The sequence below is a fragment of the Eubalaena glacialis genome, chromosome 18, assembly GCF_028564815.1.
Source record: "Eubalaena glacialis isolate mEubGla1 chromosome 18, mEubGla1.1.hap2.+ XY, whole genome shotgun sequence".
Lineage (NCBI taxonomy): Eukaryota > Metazoa > Chordata > Mammalia > Artiodactyla > Balaenidae > Eubalaena > Eubalaena glacialis.
Genome location: NC_083733.1, coordinates 68250296 through 68266729, shown reverse-complemented (window position 1 = coordinate 68266729; position 16434 = coordinate 68250296). Strand labels below are relative to the sequence as shown.

At 48.2% G+C, this 16434-nt stretch overlaps 1 protein-coding gene across 6 annotated transcripts in view; it reads left to right on the top strand.

Annotated features, from left to right (window-relative positions):
• The first annotated feature begins 212 nt into the window (after window positions 1–212).
• The window catches only part of PEG3 (paternally expressed 3), a 31422-nt gene continuing 15200 nt past the window's right edge, over window positions 213–16434 (top strand). The window contains exons 1-6 of one of the 6 annotated variants that reach the window (XM_061173459.1): window positions 213–396; window positions 3894–3964; window positions 6137–6341; window positions 6508–6635; window positions 14706–14784; window positions 15337–15456. The gene's annotated coding sequence lies outside the window, so the exon portion shown is untranslated. Of the gene's footprint in view, window positions 397–3893; window positions 3965–6136; window positions 6342–6507; window positions 6636–14705; window positions 14785–15336; window positions 15457–16434 lie in introns of those variants that run through there. The other 5 variants (XM_061173460.1, XM_061173461.1, XM_061173462.1 and 2 more) reach the window with 5 other exon arrangements.

Here is a 16434-nt window from a genome sequence, read left to right as displayed (position 1 = left end):
TTTCCAGACCCTTCCTCAGGGACCCTAGCGTTGGCTCCGTTGACGTCAGCCTCCTGCCTTCGCGCCAAGCCGTCGCCACGGCAACCGCGGCCTGATTGGCAGGGCTTGGGGGCGTGGCGAGGGGGCCCAGGGCGCGTAGCGCTGCCGCTGATTTGCCCGCGCCGGGGCCCCGCCTCTGCGGAGAGCCTGACAAGGAGTCGCGGGCCGGGGCCCGGTGCAGACGCCGGGAGCCGCGGGAGGACGAGGCCGGAGCGGAAGAGTGGACATGTCCACCGTGGGCTGGTGGCGCCGCCGGGTGCCCGGGGCCGTGTGGGGGCACTAGACTGTGCGCGGGCTGCGCCGTGGCCGACCTGTTGGCCTGGGGCGGGGCGGTGCCTTGAGGTGCGGTGTGGCGAGGTGAGTCCGGCCGCCTCGGCCCGCACCTCCGTGTCTGGACGGTGCGCGGGGATGGGACGCCGCAGGTTCGGGACCCTGGTCAGCGGGCGAGGGCTGCCGCGCTTGCCGCAGCTGCGCCATTTTGCGCTGCCGGCCGGAGTCTGCGGTGGGGGCTCCCGTGCCACCTTTCCTGGGCGTAGTGGGGGACAGGGATGGCTGGCCGTCCTGGGCAGGGGGCGGGTAGGCCGCGGGCTCCTGTCACCGCAGTCCGCTAGGGTGGGTGCCGGAGAAGTGGCGGGCCATCCCTAACGAGCGAGGGAAGGCTCAGCGCGCCGCCCCCCCCGCGCCCCGCCCTGCCGTTTCCTCGGCTTGGTCGGGGGGCTGCAGAGGACACCCCATCCTACGGGGTCCCAGATTGGCCAGGTCCCCTCCGGCCGCCCCTGCATCCTTGCCGGTCTTTGGGGGCGGGGCTTGCTTGCCGCAGTGGCGGCGGGAGGAGCTGAGGGGCGGGGCCGAGGGCCGTCGTGCCTGCGGGATGTTTTTCTCTGGGCGGTGATAGACTGCGGCCCGCCCACCCTGGCGTCACTTTTGATTGTCGGATAAGAGTGGCTGCGCAGGCCCTGTCCTGATTGGTTGGTGCGGGCTGGGGTGGGGCCAAGGGCTGTCTTGACTGCAGGTCTCAGAAGAGATAGACTGGTCGAGCCCCGCCTACCTCGGCGCCATCTTTGATGGGGGCGGCTGAGGCTCGCTGCGCGTGCGCGGCCTGGTCTCGGCTGGCTGGCCGCAGGGGCGGGGCTGAGGGCAGCGGTGCTCTGTGTTCTTTGCCGTGATTGAAAGCTGCGGGGGTCCTGCTACCTCACACCTTCTTTGCTGGTCACGGGCCTGGCTGCCGACGCTTGCCGCGGACGCTTGCCGCGGACGCTTGCCGCGACATGCCACCCTGACTAGCGTTAGGTTTTGAGGTCTGACGAGATTGGGCGACGGCTGGTGACTGGGGGGCTGTTTCATCGGCTGGGTCCATGTGGCGACACTGTTTGCCGACACTGTTGTTGCTGGAGAGCTGTCTGTCCTGAGGGACAGGGCTACGGGCTGCCATTGTGCCCGCTGTTTCTCCTTGGTTGGTTTGGGGGTTGCAGAGCATCACCCCTTACCCTGTCGTTGCCTTCCTGGAGTGCTTTCACCTTGGGATGTTTCTGGCTGCATCTTTTGGCTGGGGGTGGGGGGGGGGCTGGGGCGGGGGGTGCCGCCCAGCAGTGTTTCGCAGGTGCCCTGTCAACTGGGCTGAGGGGGTGGGGCCGCGGGCCGTCTTTGGGGACTGACAGCGGTGCAGAGCCCTGCCCACTCTGATCCTGTTCTTGTTGGCCGACAGGTGGCGCCGAGGATTATTGCGCAGGCGCTGTAATGAATGAGGGCGGAGCTGCAGGGGGCGGGCCGGGGGAGGGGCTGCAGAGCCCTGCCCACTCTAGCGCTGTTTGTTGGCCGTCAGGTGGCACCAAGGCTTACTGCGCAGGCGCCATCTTGAACGACTGTGGGGCTGCAGGGGGCGGGCCGAGGGAGGGCTGCAGAGCCCTGTCCGCTCTAGTGCTGTTGACTGACAGGTGGCGAGCGAGGCGTACTGTGGAGGCGCCGTCTTGAATGACAGCGGGTCTGTCTGCTGGGGTGGGCCCAAGGGAGGGGCTTTTATGCTTTGTATGACTAACGGGGGACTGCAGACCATTTCCCATGTAGCGCTGTGTACTTTGGCCTAGGGGTGGTAGCTGAAGCTTACTGTGCAGGCGCCATCTTGAATGATGGTGGTACTGCAGGGGCAGCCCGAGGGAGGGGGCTGCAGACCCTTGCCCCCGTAGTGCTCTGCCGGCCGACAGGTGGCGGCCGAGGCCTACTGCGCAGGCGCCATCTTGACTGACACTGGGCCGGCTACAGGGGGCGGGCCTGAGGCCGGGGCTGCGGAGCCCTGCGTCCTTTGCTCGCTGCGCATGCACCATATTGAGTGCCACTAGGACTGCGGGGCAGGCTGCGTATGGCGTCCTGGGAGATGGAACCCCCCCCCCCCCCCCCCCGCCGTCTCCGCTGCGCAGGCTCCAGGTGGACCGCTGCTTGCCGCTGCGGCACATCTTGGCGGCCACGCGACGGCACCGTGTTCCTTGGAGGGCGTGCAGAGCCTTGTCCCTGGAACTGTGGGATGGGTTTTAATTGCGCATGGCCGGGGGTCACATAGGAAAGTGGGAATTTTAATAGATTTGGGGAAGGGCGTGATCTAAGTGAGAAGGCGGAGGAGAGGGTGGCAGGCTCTGAGGGCGGTGGGAGGTGACGTGAAGGAAAAGGCCTCAAGCCCATAGACAGCCTGGAGAATGCGGAGCGCAGATGGTTATGAGGGAGGCGTGGCGTGAGAAATGATGGGATGGAGGAGGGTCTGGCAGGTGGGGTGGGGCGGGGAGGGGTGGCCCCAACGGGGAGGGGCGGGGCGAGAGGGAGCAGCCCTGGATTCCTTGTTTGTGGGCGGGACCTAGTTATATATCCGCTCATGACTGATAGCGTTAACATAAACCAGAGCCATAGTCCTGAAGGTGCGTCCCCTAGGGGCCTCTGATTGATTGAACGTATGCTCTGAGGCACAGTGGGACTTGAAACATGTAGTGTCGTCCACGGGGATCATGTTGACAACCTCAACTGTTGTGTAAGGTTAAGTAATGATACCATTATCTACTGGTAATGTTGGTAATAGCATTAAGATTGTAATATAAGGTAGTCTTTCATGCTACTTAGGGGTACAGCACAGTAAAATTTCTGGCATTTCATCACTGGCTATCGCATGGCAGAACTGGAGTTTTACTCACCTTTCTAAGGGGTGCCTATATCATTATTCCGCAAGGTTTCCATGAAAAATGTCTGTAGATGTACTGTTTTCCAAAATGACGTTAGTTGATCTGTTAATTGCCATGAGTTCTGAGGTTGAGTTCTCTGAGCCTCTGCTTTTTTGTGTGTGAAATAAGTAGAAAATAATGTTGTGGGGGGAATTAACAGAGATGCTAAAAGTAAGGTGCTAATAAGCACTGTATGAGGCACGTAATTAGCAGTAAATAATACTACCTTCTTAGCCATTTTTTCCCTCCAGTTTGTACCTGCAGTGTGTGTCCCTTGCCTTTAGAGGGATGGCCAGTGCAGCATAGCTAATAAGTGGGAGATTGGGGTCTTAAATAGCATTTCTCAATCCCAAGTCTTTACTGTTTTGCTTTGCTTATTAGAGAAGTTTCTAAGACACTCAGAGATTGGCTTGCACACGATTGACATAACCTCACTGGAAAACAGCTATGATTATAGCCAGGGTACAACATACACCCCAGTGAGCAATGCCGATGGTCCGTCCACCCTGGGAGGAAAAGCTGTTCTTCTTGGTCTCATTTTACCTCTACCACTGTAGGAGGTAAAGATGCAGCTGTGTGGGGTCATTTCCAGCCTGGGAAATTCAGTAATTGGGAAGTAAGTTCGGTGTCTCACATTTTCTTTTCCTTCCCCAGCTTTACCCTCCTCCGAGACGACTTGCAAGAGGAAGAGGGACTAGGTCCAAACGCTAGGTGGCGGTGTCCAGGTGAGCTGAATTCCCTCCTCACAGTGCCACACCCATCCTTGGAGTGAGCACGTCCTTCCTCAACCTGACACTTTCCTACTGTACACGTGTTCCGTATGGCCACACGAGCACCCTGTGTGCTCTGAGAATGCACAAGCTCTTCTGGTAGATCACGTGTTCACCAAATTCTCCTTAGTCTTCGCAACATTCAGCTACTCCTTCAGGCGTGCCCTTTCTTTCTTATTGGGTGAATGAAGAAACATGAGAAATTCATTGATTCATCTATCAAACATGGCCCCAAGTGGAAAAGGAAGTGTTTTCCTGGAGCTCATAGTCTTTTGGGTAATGAAAGACATTGAAAAAATAATTGTGTGATTCATGCCTTTGAAAGAGAACGTTCACTTCAGGCAGTTAACTAAATCTGGGAGAGGCCATGTAGGGTCTCTCTGAGAAAGCGAGGGACATTAAGGCTGAGCCCTGAAGCGTGGTGGGTGGTAGTATGTCGTGAGAAGAGCAGTCTTAAGGGAGCTGGGAGTCCAGGATCTAGTCTAGGCTAGAAGCCTAGAACAAAGGAAAGAAAAGAGTGGTGTTTGAGGTGAGAAAAAGGTAAAGTGGGGCTGCACTGTGAAAGGCTTTGCAATCCATGGTAGGTAATTGGGCTTGATCTGAAGCACCATGGGAAGCCATGGAGGTACCTAACCATGGCAGCACCATGATAATCAGATTTGTGTTTTAAAAATATCTGGTTGCAGGGTTCAGAAGGGGAGGGTAGAAACAGTGGGTCCAGGAAGACCACCTCGGATCTGGGTTAGAGATGGTGGCTTGGGTTAGGGTCACAGAAGAGGGATAAATGAATTGGATGGATCTGAGAGAGGTACTGAAGAAAGGGACTCAGTAGGGCTTGTACTCTGTGTTCATGGTTTGCCGACTGATTCAGACCATACTCAGTGAATCATATCATGGGGGGAAGTGAGCAAAATAGCCAAATATTGCTCATTCCGTCAGCAAGCATTGATACTGTGCCTGATCTGGGACATGATCATGCTGGACTTCGGGTCTCCAGAAGTGAGTGATATAATCCCTGGTCTCAGTGTCTAGTGAATGAGAACTCCAATTAAGTGGAGAGTAGGAAAACATGCTTACCAAGATTGGTGGCCATGCTGATGGCATATTACCACCCAGGGAAAGACTAACATGCTGTCCCAATGAGCCCCTGGGGGTGGGTTGGTTTTTTCTGGCCTTGGTGAATGCTCCAGACAGCGGTCCAGTGTCTGGCGCTCAAGCCTTTGGAGACTCAGAGGCCCTACTTCACCTGAGGACTCATCCTACATCAGTAGATCAACGTTAACGAAGCTAAGCCATAATGAATTATTGGTTTATGTCGGAAAATAGTGTGACCAAATACGACGTTCCTGTTTTCTCAATTTTGGTAATAGATTCATGGTGGGAGAGCACTGCCTCAGGAACCCAGATATCCAAAAGTACGCATGACCACATTCTCTCCCTGTAGGCAGACCTACATGGGAAAGGAAGCCATAGTGAGAGCTCACTTGGTGAGTATAGAATCAGAATGAGAAGTTGTGGAAAAGCTCTGGGAGCCCTGGCCTGTGAGGTCGCCTGGGGATACCATCTGGTTGCAGTGAAGCTCTTGCTAGGGTCACCAGGACACCAGAAGCCCTTTGTCTGCAGCCCCCGCCCTCCCCAGTCTCCATTCACATTAGGTCTGACCAGAGTAGCGTGCACTCTCCTATAGATGGTTAAATGAACCATGCTTTGTGGTCTGCCTTTTCATGCCCTCACCCCTTTAAAAAAAAAAAAAATCTGATCAGCCAGTTACTGATGTAAAAATTGGTCGGATATGTCCTACTGGCACAGAAGAGGTTTTATCTCTTTAAAGTAACTCTTTTTCTTGAATCATTTGGGGGCTGACCATAAAACTAAACTCTTAGTTACTGTTTTCTCTTCTTTGAAATTTTTGGGGAAATTCCTTCAGAATGGACAGCAATAAGGAACTTTTGCTGCAGAGTGGTAAGTGCTCAGTTTATATGATGGAGGAAAGCCCAGGGCGGCGTGGCGATGATCTGCGAGGAGCCACCTCTAAGAGTCCAGAGGGTGGAGTCGTGGCTGGTATGGTAGGGGTAGTGGTGGTTTACTTCATGCTCACATTCCCCTGTGAAATTGTTACCCAAACAGCCTCTGTTGTCCACATGTACCTGTTCATGGTTGACTGGACCAGACTGGACGCATCAGCCTAGAGCAGTGGTTCTCAAAGTATGGCTCCTGGCGTGCTTCCTGGATGGCTGTTTCCTGGGGAGCCACAGAACTCCTAAATACCCACCCCGGAAAGGCTGGTGCATTTCTCCCAGGCACCCCAGGCTTGAGAACCACACCCTAGAAGGTATCGAGCTGTAGTGTGCACTTGTAATGTCGGAGTGGGGGGTGAGCAGAGGCACGGGCTGGCCCAGCTGCCAGTGTTGGGTACCTGAGCCGGGAGGTGAGGCGGGCCCAGGCTGGGACAGCACTTTCCTCCACGTGGTGCTGAAGGAGAGAATGTCGGTCCGCAGAAAGAGGCAGGAGAAAGGATCAAACAAGAGCAGAGGAGACCGCACACCCTGCTGTCCCTGAGAAGCGAAGAAAGTAACTTCCTCGGTTCGTGACTTTAAAGTTCTCAATTCCAGCCCCCTTTAATGAGGTAGGTAGAATGAGAGAGGGGCTGAATCTAGGTGCACCGTGATGAGGCACCAAATTAAGTAAGTAGAAACGGGCTTGGAGAAGAGACCATGAGCTTCTCTCACTCCTGGTGGGATGTGGGGAACCTGAGGTCACACAGGGGGCCACAGAATTTCTTTACCTCTTCTCACACATCCAGCCACATTTCCAGCCACCACTAGTTGAGTTCCTCTCAGTTCAGTTGAACACTTGACCCACTGATCCTTTGATTGAGGCCAAAGACGCCCCCCCCCCACTTGTGGCAGGGGTGCCTGATGACTTCCATCTTTGTTTCAGATGAATTAACTGTGAGACCGTGCTTTTGTTTTCTATGCATTTTTATGAAATAGAAGTAAAGGGCCGTAAAATACTCAGAGAATGGCATAAACGCGTCCACATGGACCACAGTGGCAGCACTTGTCCAGCAGGCGGGACCACTGCCCTGTGGTTGGAGGCCAGCTCTTGCCCGAAACTAACTGCATGCAGTGCTTACGACGCACACGTTTCATGCTTAGACGTCCCGTGTATTTAAGAACAGGTCTTTGGAGGTTGAAGAACAGCTGGAACCCCGTAAGCCCCTCTGCCCGGTGTGGAGGGTAAGACCTTTTTCTGACCAGCTGTCCTTGTTTGTCTCCTCTCCTTCCCTCTCCTTGGAGTTGGTGGCCTCCCTTGGCCCCTATGACCAGAGTCAGGCTGGGTCCGTGTGTGTCCCCGTCCTCTGAATGTGGTCAGACCTTTGGCTTTTATTTATTTATTTATTTATTTATTTATTTTTTAAGATGAAAGTTACTTTAATTTACTTATTTATTTATGGCTGTGTTGGGTCTTCGTTTCTGTGCGAGGGCTTTCTCTAGTTGCGGCAAGCGGGGGCCACTCTTCATCGCGGTGCGCGGGCCTCTCACTATCGCGGCCTCTCTTGTTGCGGAGCACAGGCTCCAGACGCGCAGGCTCAGTAATTGTGGCTCACGGGCCTAGTTGCTCCGCGGCATGTGGGATCTTCCCAGACCAGGGCTCGAACCCGTGTCCCCTGCATTGGTAGGCGGTTTCTCAACCACTGCGCCACCAGGGAAGCCCCGACCTTCGGCTTTTAAAATCCTGCCCTTGGCTACTACTTGACTCACGCTGGGACTCCTGCTGCAGAGAGTGTGCGGAGGGAGATGTGGGAGCTTCAGTAACTAGGGTGTGTGAGAGCCCACCTCCAGGCCCGGAAACAAAGCTGATGGGTTTGCCACGTGGCCAGAATTGCGTGTGAACAGTGAGACCGAGAGGACAGCTGGCAGTGAGGTCGGGGTCTAGGTGTGGCGCCCCAGCAGTGGTGCTCTGGCCCAAAGGGTGTGTGGGGAGTGGAGGACTCCACGGAGCACTGCGGGTGGTCGGAGAGAGGGGGAGCCACGCCGGGGAGGGGTGCTGACGCGCAGTGACTGGCGCAGAGAGGAGGACGGACAGACAGCAGCTGAACTTCCGAATTTATATTCCGTTTTTTTTTTCTGACAGTGAACTTAAAATAACATTCTAAGTTGAAATGCAAAATGAAGTATCTTTTATTAATCATTTATTTTTTCGATTTTCCCCGCTTTACGCATGGTCTTCATACAAGTTTTTATGGAAGTTTTCTTCCAGTTTGGTTTTGTATGTACTTCCATACGTTTAAGTACCTGTGTAGTTTTTTGTTTTTTTGGTTTTTTTTTTTACGTAAATGAGATCATGCCCAATTCACTAACACTTCAAACTCAGGCTACCAGAGTGAAGTATGTGAGGTGTTAGGTAGCAATATTTGGTTGTGGGGGAGTACGTGGTGTGCCATCTGGCGAGCTCATATCACGTGCCCATCACGTTTACAGTCTCCATTATATGCGTGTTTCCGTGTGTGTGAACGTAATACTGTGCAGCTATTTAACAACATCTACAATAACTTCTGTTTAAATACATCTCCATCTGCAGCTTTGCTTTCTAAAACTTCATTTTATTCTATTGTGTGGACTTCCTCATTGTTTTCTGTGTACATATAAATGAGTATATTTGCAGTAAGAATGCCACATATGCTGTATAATTTTATGCCCTTGTATTTTCATTTAATGCTTTAAACATTTTTTACATTGGTCATTTCCATCAAGTGTAAATAAACTGGTATATCCATAGAATGGAAGACTATGTGGCCTTTAGAAAGAATGATATAAATCTATATGTACTGGTTGGAAAGATGTCTATCAAAAATTACTGGGTTTAAAAATACACACAGAACTCCTGGTATGATCTCATTTTGGTAAAAACAAGATGTTATATGTACAGACTTTAAAAGGTTTAGTATAGGAACAAATGTGATCAATGGATGTGGCTTGCAGTTTCTACGTTGGATAATCTGTAATGCTTGAATGTTGTACTGTCTTGTATGTTTGTAATCAGAAAATAAAGCTACAAAGTTTCTTGGCAACATGACTTAATGTTACATGACATTTTCTTAAAGATTTTATCTGTTTTCATTTCTTCTTGCATGATGAAATTTTGGAGGAATGCTATCTTTTGAGGGCAGTGATTTATTTTTCTGAGAACAAAGTATGTTTGTCATTGGCCTTAGTGGCCTTTGCCTTCTAGAGATGAAATACCGAATTTCTTGGAGGAGAGGCCAGAGAACCGGCACTGATGTTATTGGTCTTTCCTCATGTCAGACAGAGGCCTGCTCCAACCTTCTTAGAAATCCATACTCGAATAGCTGGTCAGAAATGGAAGTGTTGGCTGTCTCTTCTTGCCACTTTCCTTAAAATGACCCTTTATCATTTACTCCTAAGGAAGTTCCTAGTTAGTATTTAAACAGTTAATGCTTTTCTTGATTTAAAAGTCTTCCTTTACTATAAACTAAATTCCCACATGTGTATATACTTTCACATGAGTCAGATTCTGGAGTGTATTATGTTCCATCAGTGTATTTGTCATTGCACCCCCATCCTTGTGTTGGAAAGAATACTTTATGCTCTCATGTGTTTGGGTCACTTTACAGACAATCCCCCACCCTTGCTGCACACATACCTTCTTGTTCAGAATTGTCTTGATATTTCTGTACATTTAGTCTTCTGGAGAAACTGGATTCTCAGTTTGTCAAAGCTCCCACATTTTGTTGGATTTTAACTTATATTCAAGGGAGGATTGACAACAATTTTCATGGTCCTGTGCAAAAACATATGTCTTCATTTATTTAGGACCTTCTCTGTGTCCTTCTGTACATTAAAAAAATTTTATTTGGAGTTGCAAATACTTCACTGAATTTATTAATGAGAATTGGTTTATTTATTTTGCTATTCCTGGAATTTTTTTTCTTGCTGTATTAACTGACAAGGTTTTTGAATTCAAAATAATGCTTTTTCCACATCTATACCTTTCACTTCTTTTTTATCAGTTGCATTAGCTAGGACTTCCAAAATAGTACTGAATGGTGGGTATGGTGGAGGGCTTCCCTACCTTTAGTGTTTAATGCTTGCTTGCACTTGAGATAAGTCTTTATTGTGTTTAGATGGTCTCCTAGTCTTACTCTTTGCTAGGGACGTACAAGGAAAGGTTGAAGTTTGCAGACGCTTTGTAACGTGCAACAGTGCTCATGGAATCCCCTTCCCCCTCTAATCCCTTATATAACAGCCTACCCTATTGGGATATCATCCTTGTATTCCTGGAATGGCCTTTCATGGTCAAGGGCTACTATTTAGACTTTTCTAGATTGGATTTAAATGTTTTTGCATCTCAGTAGAAAAAAACCCAAACACACAGTTTATTGAACACCCTCTACGTGCCAGTCCTGTGAAGGGAACAATACAGTGATGAGAAAGGCGACGTAGTCCTTGCCTCAGGGACTTTACGGCCTGGCGTAAGTACAGGTGCTCCCTTTCTCTGTTGGGCTGTGCGTCCCCCAGCACATCTTGATTCTGTGATGGCCTTTCTGGGCCGTCCTTGGACAGGCGTCCCCCTCGGCCTCAACACCGCCTTTGGTCGTGCCAGGCAAGCCCGTGGATGACTCTTCCCTGATGGTTTCTTCCTCTCAGCCACCCCTGACACGTATCTTCTGTCCTCTTCAGTGGTAGGCATGGCTGTTGCCATGGAGGCAGAAGCTGGACTGGGGAAGTGGGGGCGAAGTGGGCAGAGCAGTTATGCTTTCGATTGGCCAGAGTCGCTGTCACAGGCGGAGTTCCCCTGGGTCTTCCCAAGGGTGAGGTGAGTATGGGGCCCTGGCAGGTGCTAACTCAGCACCTGGCCTCACTCCTGGGTGCCCTTTGGGCTGCCAGCGGAGGACAGGGTGAGTCGGGGCTGAGGGCTGGGTCACTCGACTCCTCCTGAGGGGCCACCTGCAGTCAGGTAACCCTGTAGGAGAACGTTGACCAGTGTTTCCTTTCCCTGCTTTGCCTCTGGTTGCTGTGCAGGGATCTGCCCTGTGTTAGGACCGCCATTGCATAATAGCACGTTGCCAGATGTGCTCCTTGGGTGACGTGATGTCACCTGCCATCACTCCTGCAACATATTTGAGAGTAGATGTACGTACAAGGACTTAGTGGTGGTGGGCAGCTGACTTTGTAGCTTTTTTTTTTTTAAACTTATATTTTTATCTACTTGACTGTCTTTGTCATTAAGTGGAGACTTGCTGTTTCAAAAGGAATAGGCATTGTTAATGTTTTTTAGATATATGCCAAAATGATATCCAGAAATAGGATTCACACTTGTACCAGCCGGCTTCCCACCAACACTGATTTTTATTTTGAAATAGTTGTCCATTTGGTAAGCGTAAAAAGTGTTCACTATAATATTTTACATTTCTTTGATTTCTGATGTAGATATTGGCTCTTATCACTAATTTTATGAACTGTGTGTTAATGTTCTTTATTTTCATGTTGAGCCACTTACTTTTTTCTCACTGCTTTCTAAGACCTATTAACTGTCATCTATGTTGCAAAATATTTTTCCCCCTCCTTTTCTGGTTTGCTTTTATTTTGATTGGTTTTTGTAGTGTGGAAAACGTGTACCGGTTTTACTTTCACCTCTGCTGCGTAGCAGTCAGTGGTCTCTGCCATTGAATCTGCTCGAGCATTCTGCCTGCCCCTGTTCTTTACTGTTGGAAGCAGTGCTTCTGTGAACACCCCTGTGAACTGTGTCTCTCTGCTCATGGGCACATAGGTCTGTCAGTTCGAGTTCAGAAGTGGAATCGCCAGGATAGGGAATGGCATTGCATTTATGAACTAATAGTTGCTAAGAGTTCTGAGGGCTATTTCAGCTTGGAGCTGCAGTTTCCCTAAGTACTTCTTGGGTCTGAGGAGTTTCAAAGTTGATTCTTTGGGGTTTTCTAAATTGCCTATCATATCGTCTGCAAATGGCCAGTTTAGGGTGTGACCTTGGACTCAGACCAGGGTGGGGGTGGGGCGGGGCGGGGTGGGGGCGGGGGTGGGGCGGGGTGGGGGCGGGGCGGGGCGGGGTGGTGGGCAGGGAGCGAGGGAGACCCCTCAGCGTTAAGGTGGTCGTGCTGCCAGCACCCACTCAGTGGGCAGCACAGTCTCGAAAGGCCTCCACTACTGCTTTTGTTTATTGTTTTGTTTTAACTGTGAATTTATTTTTTTGACTAGGTAATACATGTCATGATAAAAATAAATAAATAAAAACAAAAAACAAAAGGGGAATATACAATGAAAAAGTTAAGTCGCCCTTCCTTCCCTGGCCCCCAGTTCCCTTCCCCAGGGGCAATCACTATTAATCACTATTAATAGTCTCTTCTGTGTCCTTCCAGAAATCGTCTGAGTAAATGACATCTGTTTTTATAGTTCCTTAGAATGCTATGCACATTGGTGTGTCCCATTTTGCACTTAACTACCTTAGAGGTCATCTGATACCCATTTATTTACAATTGCCTCATTATTTTAAAAGGTTTCATAATCATAATATAAACATACCATATTTTGTCCATTGTCATAACAGTACTTCAATGAATATATTCTTGCACATATGTCATTACGTATCTCTGGGATAAATTCATAGAAGTAGAATTAATAGGACAGGATATTACATTTTTTTAATTTTGATAAGTAACCGATTTGCCCTTTATAAAATTTGCAGGATATGTATATGCCAGTTTTTTCTTCACAGGACATATATGTTATCTATCTTTATGACTATTCTGTTCCCAAGGCTCTTTCTTACTTTCAAATGAATTTCCTCTGCCATTGTGGGAAGGAGTAGGTAAGGTCCAACTGTTTTTCAGGTTTTTCTATTAAAAATCTTTTCTTTTTCAACGCCCTTGATGACCAAGGGCTATTTCATTGGCCTGGTCAGAAAATCTTGAGCACATTTAACAAAGATCACATTTGTTGACTCTAGTCCTGAATTTCTTGAGAAAAGGAATAGGTGAATTTTCGGCATAGAAGTTGGCATCTACCTTGTGACAGGATATTTATGGGTGTTCACATGGTCATATTATCAATGAGCAGGAAGTTCTCCATCTCTTTTCTGTGCTCTGGAAGGGTTTTTATAACATGGTAAATACTTCGCTCATGGAAATTTTATGGGAAGTTGCTCCTTCGATCATTTCATCTTTTTAAATTTCTTCCCTAGATTTTCCTCTGCTTCCTGAGTCAGGTTTGCCAAATATTTATATTTTCTTAGCAAAATTGTTGCTTCCTTATCAAACTTTTTAAGCCTACAGTTCTTAAGTATAGTTTTTACCTACTGGTGCTTTATGCTTCAAACACATGCCTAGTGGGAAGAAGAATTAATGTGATTAGAGAAGTATGTATACAAAGTCAAAGTTGTCCCTGTTTCCCAATTTTATTGTCAGGTTAGAAGATCCCATCCCTGCTCCAGGATTATAAAAATTAATCTTTTATTTATTTTATTTTGATTTTAGTTTTAGCATTTTCATATACGTTATGACCTTTTTCCCCAAGTGAATGATTGGCTAGATCTCCTATTACCGTTATTATTTATTGAAGTAATCTATATACATTCCTTACTATTTTTTAATGCCACTTTCATAGAGTTCTACGTACTCAATTGTGTACATACAGTAAACTTATATTACAGTTCTTAAGTGAATCAGTCTTTTTGTCTTTTTTGGTGTTTTTTTAGGTGGTTAAATTATTGCTTTGGCTTTGATGGTATAGACAAGAACATCATTTGTTACTTTTATGTCGTCTCTCTGCCTTTAGGCATCATACTAGAAAAGAACTTTCTTAACCCTGGGATTATATTAAGATACTTCTTTTTTGTGTGTGGTTTGTTGGCCTTTTGATGTATGAACTTTCAAAATACTGATCCAAGTGAAATTCTTCCAGGTCAACTTTAGAACCATTGTCAAGTTCCCCAACACTTATATTCTTTGAAATTCCACTAGGTAGTATAGGTTAATTTGGGGGGGTATTTAGAGCTTTCATATGCTAGATCCATGTATCTTCCATGATTATCCTGTGTCTCTCTGGTTATTGCCTTTTCTATTGTTATGTCATGTATAAGTTTGCTCCTGTGGGTGCTGTCTTCTTCTGTTAAATCTTTTGTATTTTTACAATGGAGTTCTTCCCATTTTCTCAAATTGGTTATTGTCGGTACATATTTAGGGAGTCTGTTATAAATGGGTTTCTTACTAAATTATTATTCCTATTATAAGGTCTGTTTCCACTGATTTGCAGTATCTGAGTGGACGGTCTTACATAACAGAGTGATAATTTTATATCTTTGTTCATGCCTCAGATTTTCTTGTAATTGGCTGAAACTCTGTAGAATGATGTTCATTAGTCATAGTGTTAAGACTGTTATGTCTGCTTTTGTAAGTGAGTTTTGTCTGCAGTTTGCTAGTGCTCTCTGTGTCTTAGATGTTTTAATTATTCTGGTTTCATAAAGAAAATTTGAAGGCTTTCTGCTTCCTGTCTCTGGTTGGTTTATATGACATGGGAATGGGCCTTTTCTTGAATTTGGTGTATAAGGCCTCACCCCCAATGCTCTCTCAGTCCACAGCCATTTGGAGAGTGAATTCTCTGACACTCTTTACATTTCTTCCATGTTTGTTTGTCCATGTATTTCTTTAAAATGTCTGCAGGTCCCTGGCATTTTGACTCTGTTCCTGTGGATAAGAACACTTGTTCTGAAGTTCCAGAAAGGATCCTATTCCCAAACAGGTGATTTACATACCCAAGGGTGTCCTGTGGCCTCTGAGAGGTGGGGCTGCTGTCACCTAGGGGACCGGAGTTCTCTCTGGAATTGGATGCCACAGAGCAGGCTTGGGCTCCCTGCCTGCCCCTCTGTCCCGCACAGGCCTGCTGGCTTTTGAGGGCCCTGCTCTTGTCAGGGCAGTCCCTCTTAGCCAGTTGCAGGGTAAACTCGACTGTGTTCTCTTGTCCCAGCTGTCTCACCAGCTCTCCAGAGCCTGGACGCTTGCCCTTTCTTTCCCCTGCCCAGCAGGGTGTTATCTAGTGTCCTGTCTGTCATCGAGGAGGGCAGGGCAGGCAGGGCGGGAGTGGCAGGGTCTCCAGGGTCTCCGAATGGAGGTGCATCTGTGTGGTTGGTGCTGAAGCTCCAGCGGACGCTGCAGAGAGAGTGGGAGGGCAGTTTCCACGGGGCAGAGCGGAGCCCACCATTGTCTGGAGAGAGTCCCCTGCATTGAATCATGCCCAAATGATGAAGGCCACTTTGAGACTGAATAATTGAAACAACTTTTGTTTTCTCTTTAGACATTAAAAAAAAAAATTCTTTTTAACTTACTGGCTTTTCCTTTTAAAACAAAAAAGAATTTTTGCTGCATGTGGTTTTGTTCTTCTCTGGAAGTAAAGCCAGAAGTACAAAACTGTCAGGTAAGTTAATTCACCCAAACCTAGATTTCTTTCCTGTATTGCCTACTTTCTTGCTCCAGTTGTGGCTGACCACTAATAACAAGGCTACATAATAGAAACCACATGCAACTAAAATGGTTTAGGTGAAGGGAAACGTATAGCCTTAGTTGGTTACGATAGAACAAAAGGAAGATGGAAAATCAGCTTTTATACTTGGTCTAAAAAGTTTTCTTAAGAAGGGAGGGGGCAGATACTAAAATAAAGACAAGTAAGGAAATAAATGATACAGAGGATTATCAAAGTAGAAAGCTGGTTCTGTGGAGGCAAGCTAGATATTTGACAAGATTGATCAAAGCAGGAGGATGTGCAGGGGTGTGAAGAAGCCTGATGGTCGCTTGATCACATTCTCCCCATGGATGTGAATCCTAGGTGTTTATCACCTGTGTAGGGTTTCTGTGGACTCACGGATACTTCATTTAACCGTCCCCCTCTGTGCTAGGCAGCCCTGTAAGAGAGCTCCACGTATACCTCCCAGTGCTCCCCTTGCCTGTTTGTCGGGAATACCGGGAAGGGGCTGGTAGAAGAGTGGGCAGGTGAGGGTAAGTGACACGCCAGGGTGTTCTTTTGGAAACAGTGCCGCAGAGCTTAACCCAGAAACTGCACTGTGCTTCCGCAGGCCTGTAGTAAGAATGCATGCCTGTGTCTAAAACCAATTTTAAAATGGGTTTGCGTACATTATCTTCAACCTGCTCTATCAGTGTCGATACCTGACTTTTCCAGTGATGGAAAAGTTCGTCTCTCATCCCTTTACCAGAGTTTACAGTGGGGGCATAGGCAAGTGAGCTCAAATATTTAAGACCAAATGCGGCAAGTGCTTGGAACACTAGTAGAGGAAGTGAGTCTCGGGAAGGCTCCCAGAGGAAGTGGTGTTAGCACGAGCCCAAGGCTGGGCTGTGGGGCAGACACTCCTCAGAAGGGTGGGCACTGCTGCCGCAGGAA